We start from the raw sequence: 13,780 nt of genomic DNA, 5'->3' as shown, positions 1-13,780 counted from the left end.
ATGTGTTTAAAATGTAATTATCAAGAAATGTAGTTCTTCTATCTTTCAGTCCCTGTGGGAATGTAGAAACCAAACTTCAAAGAGGAAAATTAGAAAACAGAAAAGTCCTAATCTTATTGGTCAAATTTCTCTCTAATGTTCTCTACTACTTTTACATGAGCTCATACCAAAAATGTAAAAACTTTCCTGTTTTTTGTTTTAAAAAAGGTAAATTTCTCTCCTCTTTCGTAGTTTTCTTGAACAAAGTCTTTTTGCTTGTTTAACATTGCCTGATTCAATTTTGAGAGGTCAAAACTAAGTAATGCAACCTTTAATGTAGATTTCAAGTTCAAGCTTAACCAGAGATTTTCCTAGGACACCAACATGTACGGGCATCTAAAGGACTGGTTGTGTGTGTTTGTTTGGAAAATACTTGTTCCACAACTTGAGTTGCCTCTTTGAAAATATTATATAAAAGGAAGAGAGAGAAAAGGAAAGAATATGATTGCTATAGCAATGTTCAAGGTATGACAAGCAGGGACTATTTTGAGTACCTGATGATGTGACTCAGACTCACCTCAGAGTCAGCCACTGTCACCCCTTATTTGAGTACTAAAGAAACAGATGTACAAAAAAAAATTTAAAAACTGGTTTGCCAACAATTCTGTAAGATTCTAAACCATGCTTAAGAGCCATCTGCATTTATATGGAGAAAATAGTACATTAGTTCCCCCTAATCTATATTTTCTCTTTCCACAGTTTCACTTACACATGGTCAATGGCAGTCTGAAAATATTAAATGGAAAATTCTAGAAATAAACACGTTTTAAGTTTTAAATTGCTCTCTGTTTTGAGTAGCATGACAAAATCTAGCACCTTTTTGCCCAGTCCCACCTGGTACCAGAATCATCCCTTCATCCAATGTATTCACACTGTATATATTACCTGTCCACTGGTCTCTTAGTGACTCTATTTGTTATGAGACTGACTCCCATAGTACACTTTGCTTGTCCTCAAGTAATGGCTCCAAAGTGCAAGAGTAGTGATGCTGACAATATAAATATGCCAAAGAGAAACCATAAAGTTCTTCCATTAAGAAAAAAGGAAAGTTCTCTATTTAAAAAGAAACCAAACAACAACAACAACAAAAGAATACATTGAGGTTGCCAAGATCTAAAGTAAAAACCAAACTTCTAGCTTTAAAATTGTGAAGAAAAATAAATAAATTTGTGTTAGTTTTGCTGTCTAACCTCAAACTACAAAAATTATGGACACAGTATGCAGTAACTGCTTAGTCAAAATGGAAAAAGCATTCAATTTGTGGGTGAAAGACATAGATATAAAATGTTTTCTAATTGACAGCATCATATTGTGTCAGAAAGCATGTGGAGACTCCAGCAAGGGATCCTCTGCAACCCACCCTCCTGGAAATGAGTGACACCAAGCCATTTACTGCATGTACAGGATGGTTATACAGATTGAGAAATAGGTTTAAACTAGAAATATAAAAATACAGTCTTTACAGCACTGAAAGTCATCTGGATGATCACTGAAGTTTGCGTTGCAACCTTTGGGGCAATATTTGTGTGAGTTAAAAAGAAAGAGAATGAGACAACAACTTCCAATTACAATGTTCTTTCGAAAGTTTTCAGCAAAAGACCCTTCAAATACGGAGGATTCCTCACCAGAAATATGATCTGCTCCTGACATTCAACCATCAGCATCATCGTGACTCAATGATCCAGAATCTCCCAAAGCAGTTAATTCTCCTCCTGACTCATCCTCAGAAGGTCAATAGTAGCCTAACATCACATCACTGTGCTTGTGTTATTCATCTCACTTCATTTTATCATGTAGATGCTTTATCATCTCACATCATCACAAGAAAAAGAAAGGTGAGTACAGTACAATAAGATATTTTGATATAAAGACCTCATTCATAGAATTTTTATTACAGTATATCACTATAATTATTTTATTTAATTATTATTTATTGTTGTTCATCTCTTACCATGCCTAATTTATTAATTAAACTTCATCATAGTTATGTATGTATAAGTAAAAACTTACTATATATAAAGATTGGTACTATCTATGGTTTCAGGCATCCACTGGGGGTCTTGGATCATACATCCTGTGAATATGGGGGGACTACTGTATGACCTAGGTGATAATGTCAACTGATTAGCTACATAAGTGGTATTAGTTGGCAGAATTAAAACCTTCTCTCAGAGTGGTAGCATTGCTGAAAGGTCAATAGAGTGAACTTTTGGGAAGGAAAACAAACTATAGACAATTGCATAAACATGGAACAGTAATCTGTCTTTGTATGCATTTAAGGCTTCTGGATTAGATATCAAAACAAAGAGATAGAAGAAAAATAGTAGATATTACATTATAGCTAAATAGCCAGTAATTGTGAGATATTTTCTAGATATCCCTGAAATAATTAGCTGAAAATTTTCTGAGAAAGTTATCTATTGGTTACATAGTAGAGAAAGGGAGAATTATCGTTACCATTGACCTACACCTTCAGATGCACATGGGCAAACATCAGTCATATTTGCAATTTTTCCCCACCATATCTCTTAGAATCTAATTTTGTTTTTATAAAAATCAAACCACTTTTTAAAAAAAGGTTTTATTTATGTATTTTAATAGAGAGAAGAAGGGAAGGAGAAAGAGAGGGAGAGAAACATCACTGTGTGGTTGCTTCTCATGCACCCCCTACTGGGGACCTGGCCTACAACCTAGGAGTGTGCTCTGACTGGGAATGGAACCTGTGCCCTTTTGGTTCAGAGGCCTGTGCTCAATCCACTGAGCTACACCAAACAGGGCAAAGAATCAAACCACCTTTTAAACAACATCTAGTCAGTTAGGTTTTAATTACCTCAGTGTAACCTTACTTTTTTAAAATAAAAAATTACACACACACACACACACACACGTAAATTCTCAAATGTTTTTAGTTATGCAACCAGAAAACTTTTTAAATAAATTTATATTATAGATTTCATGAGGCAGAAATCTTCATCCCATCATAAGTCAAAAATATCAGCTATAATGGGATGTATATTGGTTAGACAATCATACAGGATGGGACAAACATAGGCTTACATTAATTATAATAATTTTAATAATTAATAAATAATAACACAAGAATAAACTCTGTTTTACCTTCTCAAAACTGTAAACCTATTTTCCCTATCCTCTATATTTTACAGTGTTCCCTCAGATATTTCCAGTACCTGACACCATGCATAGTTATTAAAACATTATTTATTATGTTTTCTGTCCTGTATTTTACATCCTGATGACTGTTTTGTAATTACCAGTCTGTACCTAATCTTCTCATCTTTTTCACCCAGTCCCCAAAACCCCTCCTTTCTTAGCCTCAGACTCTTAATCACCACTTGGCCTTGGTACTTCCCCAGGAAGACAGCATGCCTTCCAGTTACTCCTGACCTCCCACAGGTAACATCTTCTTGCTCTTAGCAGAGACAGTGAGGAAGTCTTGTCTACCTGATCAAATTGGGATTTTTTTTTCACAATTCAGGTTCCGTGAATGTTTTATGTTCCATGTTTTCTTTTGTCTTAAATTATTACTTCTCAGAAAATCTGAATTTACTATTTCTTAAAATGTGTTTGTTTTTTAGCCTCAGTAAAATATTTTTCCTGCTATTTTTTCTTATGTATCAAAAATCTTGGGTTACACAAAGGTGTCCTGAACTTATCATTGCATTTGAAATATTTAAAATGATTCCATCTTATTGAGGGTATCTTTCATCTTTTTAAAATAATTTTGGTAGTTTCTAACTCTTGTCACTTTCTTTTAAAACTGGACCAACTTAACTTTAAAGCACATCTCATTGGTGAATTTCTCTACAGAAAGATAAAATTGGCACATACCCTGATAGTGATGGAAAAATTCCCTTGATTCCACACCTCTTAGGTGTCAAGGGAAACTGATATCTGTTAGGGCTCCCTCTGAAAATTCCCACTATTCCTGACATGTTTATTCCTGGGCTTCTTTTCCCATACTACCCTGGTAAATTATTACCCCCTCCATTCTGCACTCAAGTCTGATTTATAGTAAAATATCAAAAATTGCCACAAATTATTCTAATTACTGTCAGCACAGGTTCCTTCAGAAAAAGAACTAACCTTCAGCCAAATAATTCAAAAACTTTTATTACTAATTTTACATGTGTACATATGCACACACATATATGCATGCATGTGACTCTTTGTATATATTTATATGAATTAAAGAAATCCGAAGTTAGTGTTTTGGTTTTTAGAGAGTAGAACTAAAGTTAGAATACAAGCAAATTTTCCAGTACATCTGGATGACCTGTTACACAGAGTCACCTAAGTGTTTTTGAATCATTCCTAGTTAGTTCAGCTTTCCTTTACAGAATTAGTTATTTCAAGCTTTGATTTTACACCCTTAATAAATGTTTCATTTAAAAATACACAGACATGCAGAAACCTTGGGAGCGAGTCAACAGCAAGCTCACTGTGATCTAAAGATGTAACATCGTATTAAGAGAAAAAACAAAAACTAGGTCCAATCTTTGGCTACATAAATGAATAACAAGAAGTAGGTAGTGGATACTGTGAACAAACCAAGCAGATGGCTCTGACCATAGCTGGGGATGCCCTCATGAACTGTCATGTTTTACAAACCTCATCTTAGAACGCCTTCACGATAGAAGATCAGAGTGATCAGAGCTTTTGAACAATGTCCTGTGAGAAATCACCTGTGACGATCCATTTTCCCATTCTTTTTATTCACATATTCGACAAATAAAGTTTGACTGAGAACTATGTAAATGACCCTTTCATTTTGCTGAAAGAAAAATAAAATAGTGTGATATAACATAGCAAAAGGCAATATAACACAACAAATAACATATGTGCTTTTGGTGTGTAAAGTTCAGATTCTTTGCACATTGTAAAGATAAGTGCATTGAAGAAAAGTAAAGCAATGATGAGGAATATTATATGTTAGGAGAAAGGTGATAATGTTAAAAAGTGATCAGGGAATACCTTGCAAAAATGGTGACATTTAAGTAAAAAACTGATGGCAATGATAGATCAAGAGGAAGTTATGTTTGGATACTTGTACTGCTTTCCAGACAGGGAGGAGCACCAACAATTAAAAATCGTATAAGACTACAATCTGTTAGCAGCCACTGAGGAAACAGAACAAGGACAGTGAGGAGGAAGTCACTGATGGAGAAAGTAGATGAGACCCTTGAGATAAGAGCCTATGAAAGCAGTTTGGGTACATCCTCGCAGGCCATTTTCAAAACTTTGACTGTTATTGTGAGGTTGATTGGAGCAATAGGAGGGTTATAAATAGGAGAATAACATGGTCGACTTTCAGTTTTAACAAGACCAATCTGGCTGCTCTGACGTAAACAGTCTAATAGAAACATTAGTTACAAGTGTATTAGAATAAAAAATCAAGATGTAATGATTAATTATCACCACTATTAATAGGAAGAAAAATGGTCCAAAGTGGTGAGATTCTGGGTGTATTTGAAGACTGAGGCAACAAGATATGATGATGCAATGTGTTTGGGGCTGCAAGGACAGTATTTTAAGTGTGCATAATTGCAGTAAGCCTCTGATTGGTACTGTAGTGTCATACTGGAAAAACTGCCCTGCAACCTCAAACTGTACAAAGCAATCTTAATAAACATTAGGAAAACTTACGGTTGTCTCTTGAGTTTTAAAATTGCTGGAACAATCCAAGATGGTGGTGGAGTAAGTGGAAGTTACACTCACCTCCTCTCAGGACTCAATTGGAAATACAACTAAAATGTAAAACAAACAACCTGCATACCACCTGAAGACTAGTCTGAAAGAAGTCTTATGATCAAAGATTTACAGAGGAAACCACATTGAGATAGACAGCAGGGATGGAGAGACAAAACAGGCAGGACCCACATCCACAGTGTGGCGATTAAAAATTTGAATGCACATCTGAGCTGCAAATTTTCTCCCTGAAGAGTGTGGGCCTCAACCCCACACCAGGCTGCCCAGCACACAACACCAGAGCCAGGATGAAGTATCCACATAATGTCTGGTTGTGAAAACCAGCAGAAATTCTGTCTAAGAAGAAGAGATAGAAGTTGGCTAGAGACATGGTCGCCCTTTTAAGAAGCCAATACAGAAAATCTTGTTCACAGCCACTCACCCTAAGCTATGGCAGAGGAAGAGTGAAGTGGACTAAAGTCATGTGAGGAGGAACTGGGTTCTGCAGCTCCAAGGAGAGAGCTGAAAGGACATCAGCCAGGACCCCTGTGCTGAGTGCCCCTCCCACACTGAAGACACCATCTTTCTTGGGTGGAACACTCCCCTCCTCAGGATATCAGCCTAGGAGAGTGCAATAGCCCCAACTTCTGGATTCCCTGTCACCCCACCTTGCAGACCACAGGAATATCAGTAACTGAGTTGTGTGGCTTTGGGGCAGGGACCATTCCCTCCAATTTGTGTGAACCCGACTAGCACGTTCCACTCTTGGGAGATGCATTATCCTCTTTGTCCTGGTCTCTGGTGGCCCCACCATCCCAAATCCTGGTGACCCCACCCTGCTGAGCACTAGCTCCCTGGGAGTTCTGGACAGAATCTGAGACAGACTGAGTTGTGTGGCTCTAGGCAGAGATCACTGCCCCCATTAACCTAAACATGACTAGCACCTCCCTCTCATGGAAGATTTACTAGCCCTACCCTCTCAAGTCCTCATGACCCCCCTTGCTGAGCTCAAGCTCTTGGTAGAATCTGGGACACACCGAGTTGTGTGTATGCTCTAGCACCGGGGCCATATTTACCATGTATACCTAGCCAGTGCAAAGCTTTCCCAATGTATGACCTAATCTTTGTTTGTTTGAGCCTGATACACTCTGAGGGCCTCATCTTGACTCTGTCCCACCTCAAAGTTCTGAGGGCACCTGGCAAAGAACTACTAGACTTGGTACACTCTGGGACATTTGCTGAGCAGACTCAGACCCAGCAAGGGCACCGAGTTTGAACCTGTATCAATCTGGTAAACAACTTGCCCCTACCTAGTGACTCACTGAGAATGTACCTCATGCAACTTGAGAACCACCAGAGGTTCTTTTAGTGACTGAGCCTAACAGGCAGGTGGATGCAGGTGCAGACAGATGGAAGCAAAGGCAGATCTTGTGATACCTTGGGCTTTTTGCTGACCTGGCCACAGGCTCAGTGCTGGTGGCCTTGGTGCACAACTTGGTCCTTTCCACACATACCCAGGCCCAGCAAAGACAACCACAAAATGTGGATCACTCTGTAGCTCTTAAAAGGTATTATATAACCCTAGTATACATTGATTCACACAACATAGGATCACCTAAGTATGTAAAGCAAATCCCAATGTACATAAAGGGGAGATCAACAGAAATACAGTCATAGTAGGGGACTTTAACATCCCATTGACTTCAATGGATAGATCTTCCAGACAAAAAATCACCAAGGGAACAGTAGCTTTAAATGACACATTAGACCAGATGGATTTAATTGAAATTTTCAGAGCATTTTATCCCAGAGAAGCAAAATATACATTCTTTTTACATGCACATGGAACATTTTCTAGGATAGAACACATGCTAGGACACAAAATAAGTCTCAATAAATTTAAGGAGATTGAAAGCATATCAAACATTTTCTTTCCTTTTATCAAACAACTTTTCTGAATATAATGGCATGAAACTAGAAAATGATCATAAGAAAACAATTGAAAAACACACAAGACATGGATGTTAAATAACATGTTACTAAACAATGAATTGGTCAACAATGAGATCAAGGAAGAAATCAAAAGATGCCTTAAAATAAAAGAAAATGAGAACACAACAGTCCAAAATCTAAGGGACACAGTGAGAGCAGTCCTGGGAGAGAAACACAGAGTGCTACTGGTCTATCTCAAGAAACTAGAAAAATCTCATATGAACAATCTAACTTTACATTTAATCTCATATAAACAATGGTGTGATATATTTACACAATAGGATATTCTGCCATAAAAATAGAGGAAATCATACCTTTTGTGACAGCATGAATAGACCTGGAGAGCATTATGCTAAGTGAAGTAAGCCAGTCAGAGAAAGACAAATACCATATTATTCCACTTACATTGAGAATTTAATGAACAAATAAACCAACAAACAAAACAGAAACAGACTCCTATATACCTCTTGAACAGAGAACAGACCGATAGTTATCAGAAGGAAGGGTATTGTGGGGCTCGGTAAAAAGGATAAAGAAATTAAACAAAAACAGTACAAACTCAGAGGCACATACAACAGTGTAGTGATTGCCAGAGGGAAAGTTTGGGAGAGGTAGAACTGGTCAATGGTGACAAGGGAACTGACTTTTGGTGCTGAACACACAATACAATACACAGATGATGTGTTACAGAATTGTGTAATTTGATTAACCATTGTCACCCTAACATGTTAAATAATAATAAAATAAAATGTAATAAGTAAAAATTTTTGTCCAACATTAATCCTCATACTGTCAGCCCTTAATTATTGAAAAGTTTAAAAATCATGCATCCAAATGAATATTTATTTGGTATACTAAATCATTAGTGACATAGAAATTAAAGCATCATATTTCTTTGTAAAAAAAAAAAAAAGATGAGTAGTGTATATGCTGGCTAGTGTGGCTCAGTGGGTTGAGTGCCAGCCTGTGAACCACAGGGTCATTAGTTCAATTCCTAACCAGGACACATGCCTGGGCTGCAGGCCAGGCCCCCATTTGGGGGCACATGAGAGGCAACCACACATTGATGTTTCTCTCCCTCTTTTTCTCCCTCTTTTTACCTTTCTCTAAAAATAAATAAATAAAATCTTTAAAAACAAAGATGAGTAGTGTATACAATTTGAAAAATGTTTGCCTTCTTGTCAAACATAATTTTGGTATATCTTTCAACATTTATCTTTTGCACTTTCAATGTTGTGAACTGTCTACAGGGTTTCCTTTAATGCAAAATTTTTGCCTCTGGTGAATCTTCATCCTTTTTTCTACAACCACTTTTTTTCAGTTACATTGATAACTTTGCCTTCATTAAATTTCTCTGGCTACAAATTTAGTCTCTGAAATAGCAGCAGTGTCAACATTTGCATGGTCATTGATTTCTTCTACAACTCCATTTACACTTGATTCAAATGTTATATTCAGCATTCTGACATTTTGTTTCATTGCTGCACTTTCATCTTCCTTGGCCAGTTCCCCCTGTTGATTATTCATTTTTGTGAAATGCCACCTCAGCTTATCATAGGTTACAAGAAGGCAACAAAACTGCATGTTCTGCTGTCTGTGCATGTACCAAATAGCAGATGCACAGTGACCAATCACGAACAGCCCGACATAAAAAATGTGACTGGTACATCCTGGTGGGCATCTGTGGCTTATATGATGATATGTGGACTGCAGAACTACCAGCAAAGTTGGTACTTTGTGTGATTTCTCATAGTTATTTTATCATTGTAGCTGAAAGTTGAATCTTGTTGTTGGGGGCCAGTGCTATTTATCTAAACCTTGGTAACTGGAACTTACACATATCACAAATTGTATAAATTGTGAGTTTCTTATTTTTTGGGAAAAATCAATTTTAGAAGGGTTTCAGTTGCTATTTTCAAATATACAAAGTGAGAAATATAGATGCCCTGTGTGTAGTCAGGAAACATTAGTGGAAATTCTAGATGGGAATTTTATAATTTTATAATTTTTATAGGTAGGTCAAATTAATTCAAACCAAGATACTGCTTATAAAAATATAAGTGATTGCTAATGCAAATATAGCCTCTGAAATGAATGAAAATCTTATAAAACCTAAATTTTCTGATACTAAATAATCACCTTTTGTCCAGCAGTATTATATCTGCAAATCCCAAATTAAGTAGGACTTTCAACCAACTAACCTTTGATGCTATCTCATGATGTAACCTTTGATGCTATCTCATTTCTGGATTATATTGAGTGGAACCACATCACTCAAGGACATCTTCTTTGCCTTCATTTCCTGTATGAAAATGAAAAGAAATTATTTTTGAAAATAATAGGCCGGTCAAAAATATTATAGGAACTAACACATTTTGACTATGCATGACATTTTTAATCAGTTAATAGAAGTGTACAAAATTGAATCAACAAACAGTGTGCCAAAAATAAATAATATTATAATTAATAAAATCAAGAATTATTCATTATATTCTCAGGTTTGGAAAAAAATCACAATAGCTGATTTAGGCATATATCAAGGCACATGTGTGGCACATACACTTGTGTTCTTATAAACTGAAATGTGAACTCCACCTTAGTAAATGTGCATGGTAGTAACTTAATGACATCTGATATGTACTTGTTTATTATATAACACACTATAACGATGTTCTGCTATCCTCCATGTATGTGACTGTCAGCACCATTATGGTTAGGAAACTTTAATAATAGTGGGGATTGCTATAATGCAAAAGATGCTATAGTAGCTTTAACCTTGTTTCCACATTAAAAGATAAAATTAGTTTTATATTGGAAAATATCATTTTAAAGTTAATTCCAAAAGTCTATAGTATATTTTTTTACCAGTAAATTCAATTTGTTTTCTTTGAAAGTTATGTGAAATCTTTGCTGGTTTTATGAGCACATGTGGCATAGTTTCTTAATAGATTATCAATTAGCGAGCAGATATAAATACATAACATTTTATCATATTTTCTAATTACAACTTTACTTTTTCTCATCTTTTATTGGGGTGATCCTTTACTTTTTCTCATTTTTATTGGGGTGATAAAATTATACAGAATTTTTGTCTCAGTAAGTAAAAATTCACAGAAAGATTCTGTTTATAATTTGCATTTATAAGTTGTTCTATTTATTTTGTTATTTGCATACATATTTTCATGCTTCTGTGGGCAAATCTTAAACCATTGATCCATTTCCATAAATTGAGGAAGTAAAGCAACATTATAGAAAACTGGAAAAAAAACTTATCAAACATATTCAATATGTGCAATTTTGATGTAGAAATGGCTTAGCTGAAATGAACTGCATCCTGTTAATATTAACATACACACTCTTTTATCAGCCTTTAAGATTATACCCATCACTAACCCTGGAAACGAAAGTAGGAGTTAGGAGGCACTAGGGCTCTTGAAGCATCCTCTCTCCTCCCCAAGGCACCTGATCTGGCCCCAACACTGTCCCAATCAGTGGTCTGGCCTACTCAGGTGGCCTCTGGAGAAGCCCAAGCCCAAGGCTGCCTTTGGGGTAGCACAAATCCACTGGGGCTGCATGCCCAACCACCAGCATTGGTAAGATGGAGCTCCCTGCATGCGAAGAGATGAGAAAGATACATTTTGTTCAAGAATCAATTCCAGTGGTTCACGAACCACCACGTGGCTCAGCCAAAGGCCACTACAAATTAACTTGTTATGAACATGCTGCATGTTGTACACATGCATTCCTCATCCTTTAGGTCACAGTGGGCATAGCCCTCGCTATCAATGGATGACTGCTAGGAGAAAGTAACAGCATGTCTTTATGGAATGGGTCTCTGTGCCCTCTGCAATTTTTCCACAGCGTTTCACATTGTATCACGGAAAAAGAAGAACTTAAGGACAAAGGATCATTGTTTCCACCTGTCTGACAGCATGGTTATCGATTTCTTCATTGTCACATCATGCACCAAGAGTAAATCTCTGTGAATTTGGACCCCTGGCACCTCATGTGTGTTGGTTTTTCTGGCTCATACCAGCAGGGAAACCATTTATGTATTTCTCTACCATGAAAAGTATAATGTGGTTGAGCTCTTTTTCAATCTCACAATGGGTTTCTTTCCAGCCTTGATGGTAACACAATGAATACACTAATGGACTTCAGGAACTTGCTTGTAGGGGTTTAATTTATTGCCTATGAGTCATGCTCTTCAAGAGCCTATGGCATCATTCCATTTGCCCACACCATCTGGCACCTATTTGTGACCACGGCAGCTGCAGTGAATTACCATGCCATTTGGAAATATCTTTACTGAGTCCTGCAGACTTTATGGGACATTTATGACCAATCTGGACTAGGTCTCCAAATCAGTATTATTTCAATTATGGCACTTGGGAGTGGAGTAAGAGCTGAATATTGAACAGGAAGGAAAAAGAAGAAGAAGACAACTACACTGACTTTCTTTATATAGTTTAAACATAGTTAAGTGTGAAAGTATAAACTCTGTGTTCTGGAATTTCCCAAAACAAATAAATAAGTTAGTGAATTAATTATTTATTCTATTCTACTATCATGCAGGACTCTGGAGAGACTTGGCCAACTGATGTTTACAAACCAGAATTTCATATTTTAATTTTACATATTTTAGTACATGATTTTTCTAAATTACTAGGTCAGGTTGTCAAAGTCAGTGAAATAGCAAAGCTTCCTTTTTAAGAGAAAATTGTTTCTATCATGTTCCCATCAGCTGTGTAAAGAATCATGGACACTACTTTTACCATGGTTCATCTTGGCATAACATGGTTAGTTTTTAAATAGTAACTTTAACTTTTTGTAAATTTTTAAAAATGCCCCATTGACATACATTCCATGGTTCCTCATCCATGTGAATTTTTGCAGCAAGCTGTCAGCATTATACAAATGTTGTACCTCTTCCGATAGTTTTATTAACCATGGAGAAATTGATGATTTTTTTTAAAAAGACTTCAGTTTTCCAGACTTCTTTCTGCCAACCTCTGACTCTGAATTCTGTGCTGCTTTGGGCTTTATACTTGACCTTGTTTGATTTACTAGTGATGGAAAAGCATATTGATATCAATTTTTCAGAAAATTCAACTTCTTTGCCATTTTGTGCACCTTTGCCATTTTTTAGGGTCTTTGTCAACAGTGAATGAGTGCTCAGTCTGTATTGTGGTATCATTGGGTGGCCATCTGCTGCAAACTCCTGAAGAGCATTATTAATTACAAGGAATAGTGGTGTTGCCTCTTCTGTGCCCAAAGGTTAAGTAAGTCACTGTCACTTAGCTCTGTATTATCAGTTTGCTATTCACTTTTGAACAGTGGAAGTAGATGCATAAATTCATATATCTACCTTACTCCTGCATTTCCCAATATACTTCCTTTTAGATTAAAAAAAGTATACTTAAAGCATTATTTGACAAATAGAAACTCATGGGTCTGTAGTCTATGGGTTATATCCTATCTCAGGAAAGTGGTATTTAATAAATTATTTTTGGTTTTCCCTCAGTGTCCTATATTAAGACTAACATATTAGTTGTTCTGCTGATTAACCTCCTGGTGGTATTCTATTGAAAGAGACAACCTTGCCTTCAGATCAAATGCCGATATTGACTGTTTTCTAACAACAGGTTTGATCGATGGAGTTGTTGGTTTGATGATACATGTTGCGCGTGGGTCACCGGCCAGCAGTGACCACGGCACACTGTGGATGGCTCGACAATACGCGAGAAAAAACACACATACACAGAGACAAACCAGTTTCTGTGGGGAAGTAGGGACAGAATGGCCACCCCCCCTAGTGGGGAGCACGCTGATTTACCGTCCATACCTGCTTTTATTAGGCTCATTTTGCATACTAACTCAGGTAACGTACAATACTCATTAGGGGAAGTAAGGAATATAGGAAACAAAGAACTCTGCCGGTCTATTGAGTTGGGGGTCAAAGAGCTGTAAGGCTGAGGAACAAACTAGCTTCCTCCTAAGACCCTCCTCATTCAACTGAGAGCGTTCTTAAACAAAGAAGGTT

General features: G+C 36.7%; 1 pseudogene; it reads left to right on the top strand.

The window, feature by feature from the left end:
- The first annotated feature begins 9,353 nt into the window (after window positions 1-9,353).
- LOC123818708 lies at window positions 9,354-12,078 on the top strand (annotated as a pseudogene).
- Window positions 12,079-13,780: the final 1,702 nt, after the last annotated feature.

This window comes from Phyllostomus hastatus, unplaced genomic scaffold (assembly GCF_019186645.2).
Source record: "Phyllostomus hastatus isolate PE091 unplaced genomic scaffold, TTU_PhHast_1.1 phas_contig_29, whole genome shotgun sequence".
NCBI lineage: Eukaryota > Metazoa > Chordata > Mammalia > Chiroptera > Phyllostomidae > Phyllostomus > Phyllostomus hastatus.
The sequence above is the reverse complement of the archived record's forward strand: the minus strand, read 5'-3'. Positions and strand labels throughout refer to the sequence as shown.